The following is a 9,630-nucleotide window of genomic DNA, read 5'->3' on the forward strand; positions in this document are numbered from 1 at the left end:
TGATAAATATAAGTTCTATATAAATTTTTGCATGTCTCAGCTGTACAACCAACTTGTATATTTCTTAATACAAATTATGCTAATTTGTTTTCTATTAGCTGTTGTCTTTCTTTAAACTTGAAAGAAATTTCGAGATTGTTTGGCAGACAATTATTTAGAATAGAAATTTATCAAAATTTGAGAAATTCTGTAAATATATCATTAGAAAAACCATTGCACTTATGGGTAATGGAACAAATTTAATGCATAGATTTTTTTTTTAGTTTACTGCAAGCATACTTCAATCACAAATATAAATTATTATAGCAATGTTAAGGATCATTCTGCAATATATTGTAGTTGATAAAACTTACCTAGATGAAATTTCCTAAATGAAAATTATTGTGCAAGATAGATAGATGAGTAATTAAACCTGTCATATGCATATACTGAATTTTTCCTGAAGGTTATGAAAAATCGTGTAGAGACATTAGGTTATTTCGAAATAGGTGAGATGAAAAAATGCGCAATGCTCTCGCCGGGACGCTCGACCTCTCGACATACCTCTCGAATACGCGCCGAGTATGCTGACCACTATACCACGAAGGCATATTAAGAAGGCGGGAGTAATACCTTATAATGGATATAGAAGAAAACCTTTTCCCGAGTCAGCTATTAACATCAGTAATGTATCGAAAGTAATTTCTACTGGCAATATTTTTCAGCCTAATTTTCATATTGCGCGAATTTATGCGCATTGAAATACATATGCAAATAAATCAAAACAGATGAGAAACATATAAATATATTTCAATACTTGTAGATATATAAATAATATAGATATAGACATTCAAAACATTTCAACACCTAAATAAATACACAATTGTAGTCTTGGGTTCTCATTTTTAATTACAAGAAAGAGAACTACGTCTTTGTTTGCTACTTTGTCATAAAAACTGAGCATGTGAATTGAGCTGAAACTTTATGTAGTGGATTGATTCTTAAAACATTTCCTTCTTATTAGAAAAAATTAATTTAGATAGGCTACGTCGTTGGCAATACTAATACGGAAAAAAGTGCTCTAAATGACGGCCATAAGGATATTTCTGTGCTGGTCTAGGCTGGTTGTGTTTGTTTGTTTAAAAAAATCTCTGATTGATTACTTCTCGGATGAACGCTCAGTGTAATAGACTTTCAGAACAATACATACTTTCCGCAAATGGTAGGAAATTCTAATAAGATGGTAATGAAAGAGTACAGACATCAAACAATATTATGAATAAATTTTGAAGTCTTGATTTAAATCCCATACAGAATTTAAGATTAATACCAAGACCAGAATTATTTACTAGTATTCAGTAACACTAGATTGCTGAGAAATTTAAGTGAATCTTGTGTGACAGAATTTAATTTTGCCTCACAGAATTTAGTACAGATGAGGCATTAGAATCCTCAAAATGCTACAAGTCTGGGAAAACTACTAAATTAGATGTTCGAAAATCTTCCATTAAATGCAGATTTCAAATTTTGCTTTAATTAAAATGTTTCATATTAACCAAAAGTTTTCTATCTTATTCAGTTTATTATTCTTATATAAACGAGTCAAGAAAAATTTAGGATTCGTTCAATCTCTATAATTTAGTAAAAGAAGTTTAACCAGCGAAGACTCAATTTATTAGAGATTGGAAACGTGATATTTTCATTCATTAAAAATTATGTATGTGGTTTAATAAAAATGAGACATACTTGTATTTTTCAATGTTACATGAAAACCATCCTTTTAATATTCTTTTATAAAGTGCAAAAATGTGTGATTTATTACTTCTGATTGAAGCAAAGCAAAAGAATACCTGTATAACGAATTTATAAAAAAAAAAACCTTTTATATTCTTGCGTTTTTAAAAATTCCACCTGTTTTTTTTTGTTTTCGGGACACGCTTTATAAAGCTATTATACCTTTTGTTATACTGTCAGTCTTATTAAAAATCTTCGAATCCTGTTGTTTAGACCCGAAACCACTTTAGAGTAATAGCCGATGCAACCTGATAGCAAATATTTACAGCAAACGATCTGCTATTTCTGGAGCTTCCTAATTTTGCATGATCATTGTTACGATCTGAAATTATTCTGTTGTTCTGTGGATGATTTTTAAGATAATTGCAGTTTTCTGGCCTGAATCTGCGAATAACAACTTTGACCTACAAACTGTATCATATGTCTGTCTCCTGAAGATATAATACTCTATTTTTCTATATAGATGATGTCCTAAGCTCCAGGAAAGAGCATATTGCTAAATTAACTGAAGACTGAGAAATAGCCGATATTAGAAAAAGGAAATCTTAACCTAGAAGCTTCATTGTCAGTAAATAATTTCGTGTTACGCTTAGCTGCGCACGGTAAAATTAATGGATTGTGTATCGCGAAGTTCTGACTCGCAGTTAATTCTGTCATTACTTAACATTGTTTTTGCGATACAAAGGGAACATAGGGCGTGACTGCGAAATTAATTTTTTACCGGGCATTAAAAATAACATATTGCATTGCTTTATTAAACTAAATAGAATTATAATTCTTAACACAAAATTATTTTTTCTGTATGGATAGCGAGAAATCATTCGTGAAATTAACAGAAAAGAAATTATTTTAATAAAGTATCAAGTGAAAAAAAATTTGTAGCATTATTTTTGTCTTTTATTTATTGATTAGCATTATAAACATATAATGAATTAACAGTTAAAATCAGATATTGGCAGAAGAGAACAAAATAGCAAAAAGGTGGAGGGAGAAAAGATTTCATTTAGTTAGATTTTGAAATGTTTGATATTCAAAAGGTTCAATTTTCTTTAATAATTTGTATTCACAATTGTATTAGCCATAAATGCATTTTGAAACCCTCTTGAGTGGCCAGGGTTTTCGCTAAGAAAGCACAAATTTCCAAAAACTACTAGGAGAACAATTTTTTTTTTTTTTGATTTATGTAAAAACTCTCCTGGAATTTCATACCTGGATTTGTGTACTTTTGATATATTGCCTTAATTTCTTCGGCATATTTTAATATGCACGGATTATACGTTCTTACAGATATCACTAAAGTCGGCTGTATATATTTTAACTTAACTCTTGAAAAATGGTGTGAATTGTATCCTTGCAATATGAAGCTTGTAAGTAGATCAATAAATTGATTTTTTTGATGAAAAGTGATATAACATCAAAAAAAGGTGACATTGATTTTCCTTTCAATGCAAAATATTTGCTTGATCATATCCATAATGTGCAAATTAAACGCGAATTGTAACAGTTTCAAATTCTGCGAACCGAACTTTGCTGAGCTATAAAGCAGCCTGTAACTGTGCAAATAACTTCTTTTCTGTTTTTAAATATAATTAATATCTACAACTATATTTGATAAAATTAAATCTTCACCAATAAATAAAATGAAAAGTTATCTGAAGCAGTATTTGAGTTTTAAAACTTCGTGCGCTTGTTTCTATATTTCATTTTTTAATGTAAAAATATGTGAATAGAAAAGAAATGAAGGATTATTAAAACTAAAGGTGGTATTTAAATAAATATAAAAAGTACTATATAGATGACTGCAATGTATAAATAATAAATTTTGCCTCTACAATTAAGATTTAATTTTGTTGTACCCTTTATATATTGTATTTTTGTTATACTGTGTACCCACGAATTACAATTAAAATTTTTGCAATCGAGATACATATTATATGTCATACGAATAATATAAAATCAGCATAATTAATAAAAGCAGTAATAAATTAATTGCAACAGCTGAAGGTGATACCATTAAAAGGAGCATTATAAGTTTTCCTATAAAAAGTCCATTAAAAGTTTTCTCTAATTGGAGAATCGTAGTTGCTTCGTTTTAATTTCAGCTTGAATTGAAAGGAAATTGAAAGCGAGTGTCAGAGCATTTGTAAATGCAGGGGTGAAATCTTTTGTTATACTGATTAGGCAAGGATGTTAATTCAGTTGAGTGTGCGGATTTTTTTGGCAGTCATGTGTAGCGCCAGAATAGCAGCACTATATGTGATGATCTTGTTTATTACTGTTCGAAAGAGCAGCTTCATTATGTGGTGTTTAAGTCGTGTAGTCTCTTATCGTCTTAAGTGATCGTGATATTTTTGCTATTACAATTTTCTTTTCTTGAAGGTGAGGAATCCAGTTGAATTTTTTGTCGATGGTCAATCCAAGCTACAGCAGCTCAGCCACCAGCTACAGCAGTTCTATAACCTACTTATGGAATAACAAGGAAAATAGACATGAAGGCAGAATATATACAGAGAATATATAATTAGAGATAGAATATATACTTCCGCTGGATGTGAGACTATACAAAGCAAGAGTGCATAAGGTATTTATCCCGTCTTCTTAGCCTGCCTTCGTAGTATAGTGGTCAGCACGCTCGCCGCGTATTCGAGAGGCCCGTGGTTCAAGTCCCGGCGAAGGCGTTGTTCATTTTTCACATCTCCTGTTTCAAAAAATACCTAATGTGTCTACAAGTTTACCGTCTAATGTCCAAAGTCACACGTAAAAATATAATTAGTTCTTCAGTGCATCAGTGATCTAAAAAAAGGGGTACTACAAATTGGGGTACATCAGTGGACTGCAAAAGGGGTAAAGGGATTTAAGTAACCCTTTTATTTCAGTCATAAGCTGAACACAAAGGCACAACTTGCGCTACAGACGAAATTTCCATCACTTGCGGATATTTTATATTAACAGAAAAGACAAAGTCAAACATCGATAACGTAGTCTAAGACTACTCATTAAGTAGAATTATCTGGCTCACGTATTTTACCGGCGCGTATACAAACGCATCGACTAGCGAATCACTTTTAAGCAAAGCTGGCATAAATTGCTATCAGCAAGATGTGATTACAAAAAACTCTCTGAACTAAGGAATTAAAACCCCTTAGCTTATGTACACAAAAAACTACTTTGCATTCTGGGGAGCAATACAGGAAGAAGTTATCGTAAGGATTTAAATTACACTGGTGTGCAAAAATTAAGGACGAAGTCGAAAAATTAGCATATCAGCTGAACGAAGAGGCAGAGCGGACAGAAAGACCAACCAGGAGATTAAGTAAGGTGATGTACGGTAGCACATGCGCAGATATGCAGGTAGACGAAATGGAGGAGTGTCTGAGTAGTATAAAGCATGTTGTCGGTGTAAGATCAGTATTTCTGGCAAAGAGATTGCACGCCGTATAGCAGTTAAAATCACACCGTGTTGCTGCCTCAGCGAGAAATGGCGAATTATCAATCTGTTAGACGACATCTGGATGCTTTTACCCGAGGTCGAATCATTGGGAAGTTGGAGGAAGGCCGCAGTGTGACAAGTGTGGCTGCAGAGTTCGGAATTGCTCACAGCATCGTTTCACGACTTTGGAGACAATTTCAAACTACAGGAACAGCTATCCGGGGGTTTAGTAGTGGTCGTCCACGAGGAACCACACCCGCAGATGACCGGTATATTGCCGTACAGGCCAGAAGAAACAGGCGGCAGACAGCGGGAGAAATTGCTAGACACACGACACAGGCGACTGGACGACCGATATCGCGTTTTACCGTGGCCAGAAGACTGCACGGTGGTGGTCTGTTTGCACGACGCCCTGTACGGTGTGTACCTCTAACGCCTGCTCATCAGAGAAGGCGTTCTCTGTGGTGCCGGGAACACCGGAATTGGAGAGACAATTAATGGGGACGAGTACTCTTTACAGGTGAGAGCAGATTCAGTCTGAGTAGCGATTCTCATCGCATACTCATCTGGAGAGAGCGGGGAAGCCGCAATCATCCCTTGAACATCATTGAAAGGGACAGGTATGTAGGTGGCGGTGTTCTCGTTTGGGGAGGCATCATGCTTGGTAGTCGTACAGACCTTCACATCTTCGACGCAGGTTCAGTCAACGGGACCCGTTATTGTAACGAGATTCTTCTTCCATATGTGCGTCTTTTTAGAGGCGCTATGGGTCCGCAGTTCCTTTTCATGGACGATAATGCACCATGTCATCGCTCAGTAGCTGCCGAACAGCTCTTAGAGAGTGAGGATATTGAACGTATGGATTGGCCGGCACGATCTACGGATCTCAATCCCATCGAGCATGTATGGGATTTTCTAGGCAGACGCTTGGCAGCTCGTACCTTAGCACCAGTAACGATTCCGGAGCTTCGATTGGCGCTGCAAGACGAATGGGCAGCAATGCCTCAACAACTCATTGACACCCTCATTCTCAGCATGGGCAGACGCTGTGAAACCTGCCTAGCAGTCAGGGGAGATCACATCCCCTATTAAAGATCGGATGTTTCTTGCTGGACACCCATCACAGGGATGTTTCGGCCTTCAGTCGCATTGCGCTCCATGCTACTTTTTCAATAAAGCTTCTTTTTATCCCTCTGATTTCTCTTTTAGTAAGTGTTGCTTACATTACTCATGTCCTTACGTATTGGGGATCTTACGGTATTAAATGTGTTGATTTGGAAAGCTTTTGTACAAAGTTATATTGAATAAACCGTCTCGTCCTTAATTTTTGCACACCAGTGTATAGTAACTGTGGTTAATTAACGTAAGATACTTTAAAAGTCTGAGAATTTATTCCTTTAATTGTAGATTATAAGTACTTCATTTTTTTTTTTTTTTTTTTTTTGTTGTTGTTGTTGTCTACCCAATATATTAGAGATCTTTGGGTTTTCTGTGTACAAGCAATATAATGAACAGGTCACATTCTGTGGAAAAGGAAGAGATGCTGATCATTGTATATTACCATTGTCCATTCACCCTACAGACTGTTCCCAGAAAAATACACATGACATTAAAATAATAACTGTTTAGAACAAGAATGGTTTCTCTCAAGGCGAAGTTAACAAACAGCATCAGATGAGTTGCTCCTTTGGAAGGGATATCTGGCAATCAGAAGACTAACCATGTTAACTAATTCTACAAATCTGCACCTATTAGAAATCCCATAAATAAGGATCACAATTCATTATACATTCATAGATTCACTGTACATCAAAGCATCGTAAAAAGTATCTTATTTTTTGCAACGGTATACACAACAAGAAACCGGTTGAATAATTTTGAACAAGGAGATTTAAAAATTAAGTTAAGCAGTTTTGTAAAGTTTTGATAATACTACAAAACTGCATCAATCCATCAAATGCAGTTATTATATTAATTAAAATCAAACCTTTGTCTGCCACTAGAATCTGTGATTTGTTTCTGAAAGCTTGTTGATATTTGTAAATTGTTGTTTGGTTATGTAATTAACGCAAAGCTTCAAGGGCTATCTGCCTAAGGGAAGGGATGCTTTCGTAGGGAGATGTCCGAGGGAAACTGGCTCGTATACACGTTACACAAGGAGAAAACCACGAAAACGCTGATGCATCCAGCCCATTCGCGGGATTACTACCGAACTACCAATCATCAGCGACTTTACCGCTCGACTGCTGGTCGGCTTATATTTGTAAAATCTGAAATAATAGTATTAGAAATCAAAACGAAAAAACTCTGAAAGTTTTCAGATTTTATATTACCTCCAAAGGGTAAAGGTTTTTTTAAACTTTTATGTGTTACCTTTATTTATTAAATATCATGTTCTTTGCACTTAAACCATAAAATTCAATTCAACAGTAATATCACAAAATAATTTAAAAAGAGCATATCTTTAGAATTTCCGATACACGGTCTCGCATGCTTGAGATATTTTTTTTTCACACAGTGTTGCCATTGCTCGCTTTGAAATCGTTGAGTTTGTTAATCGAAAATTCATTAAAGTTTTACAAAATAGGAGATAGATAGCAACACAAATGCCAAATACCAAAGGACTTCGTTATTCAAAATGTAATGGCTCCAAGTACTGTCGTTGTCGAGTGCCTGAAACATACATAAATTCATGCAGATTCTTCATTATTTAATTTCTTTAAATTTAATGCGAGTCGCCCACACCGGTATACTGATTACGGAAGCCTACTACGGTACTGGAAGGCCCCGGTTCGAATCCCGGAGAAGACTTGGATGTTTGTAAATGTATAGTGTCTGTGCGGCATAGCGGCACTCTAAATATGCGGCGAGCTGAAAGTCCTCTAATGTGGATTGGTGGAAGCGAAGAGAGGTGGGAAACTTCCGGATCCCTCTTCGGGATGCTGTCTCTTAAAATTGGGGGTGGGAATAGAAGTCCAACCTGTCTTCGGTATAGGCTATGGCAACCATTGTTCCATGTAATATGGACAAGACAACAACAACAAATATAATGTAGGTCTCTAATACTTGGTGGCAACGATTTGAAAAGTGAAACGCCGTTTGTAGTGAACCAACGCAAAATGCCAAAACCAAATTAATAGCCCTTCTGGGCAAATTGCCCTTTTGGACTAACAATAACAATTATTACAACAATTTACAACTTTTACAAAGATGTCTCATATAAACATGCTCGTATAATATACCCAGCTGTACAGTATTTCATGTACATTTCATTAAACTTAAGACTCTGAATTCTTAGCTCCCAAATAATATTTGAAGCTGGAGCCAAATTTTAATGCTTTCCCTGATAGTTCTAGATAAATAGCTATGAGGTCTACGCCTGATGACCAATGATATAAAAGCTGTGGTTTTCCTGCTAATACCTGTACCGGTTACACTCAGTGTTCAATTATTCCTTAAAATATTTCTGAAACTTTAACTTTTAAAGTCAGTTGCATGTTCTAAACATATTTATTTCATAAATTTAATAAAATGCTCAAACTGAAATTAAGTTTAATAAAATGCTTTAACTGAAATCAGATTTTGAGGTATGTATACACACATTCATACATCTACAAAATATTCATTACGGTGTATTAACAAATAATACAATTTAAATACTCTGTTTACTGTATTAAAATAAAATGCATACCATTTAACACGCGGTGAATCACCGAAATTTATGAAAGGCATACGAAACATTTCATTACAATCCTATGGACATTAAACGCCTTAAAATATAACTTATTCATGACTAATAAATTTCTATAATTTGTATTTCCTGAGAGAAACCCTTCTGAAAGAGTGTATCGCATTAAATTATACTGTATTATACGCAATGGGTGATTCGCTGTTTTGGCAGACATTTTTTAAATATAAAGTGTCGAACTGTTAGTTTCAGCATTCAATAAAATAAATTTTTAGAATATGTTTTCACTAAGCCAGCGTACTTAATATATTAAATTAATTTAAACATTCCCTCATACATTTTGCAAGAGAGAGTAAACATCATGTTTTGAATAATAGTAAATAAATAGAGGTAATCGGAATTCTAATTCTATAAGTGCATCATTTGCAAACTCTATTAAAATTAAATTGATTTTGTTATTATTTAAATTCTTTCATTACTGTTTTTAAATATAATGTTACAAATGGCTCATTATGGTTTTTAATATTATGTTTATTCGTTATCATCTCTAATAATATATCTCTCTACTGATTATAATTTTTAAATAAGTTCCATCAATTGATTATAATGATACCAGAATAAGAAGAAGGCAGCAACAACAGCAAACAAAAAATATAAGCAACTAAAAATTAGTTAACTAAGAACATAATTAGTTACAAGTATTCTCGTATTAGATGTAGATAATTTAAACAGGGCAAGA

This window comes from Stegodyphus dumicola, chromosome 6 (assembly GCF_044657685.1).
Source record: "Stegodyphus dumicola isolate Sdum_Otavi_A_Nest chromosome 6, ASM4465768v1".
Taxonomy (NCBI): domain Eukaryota; kingdom Metazoa; phylum Arthropoda; class Arachnida; order Araneae; family Eresidae; genus Stegodyphus; species Stegodyphus dumicola.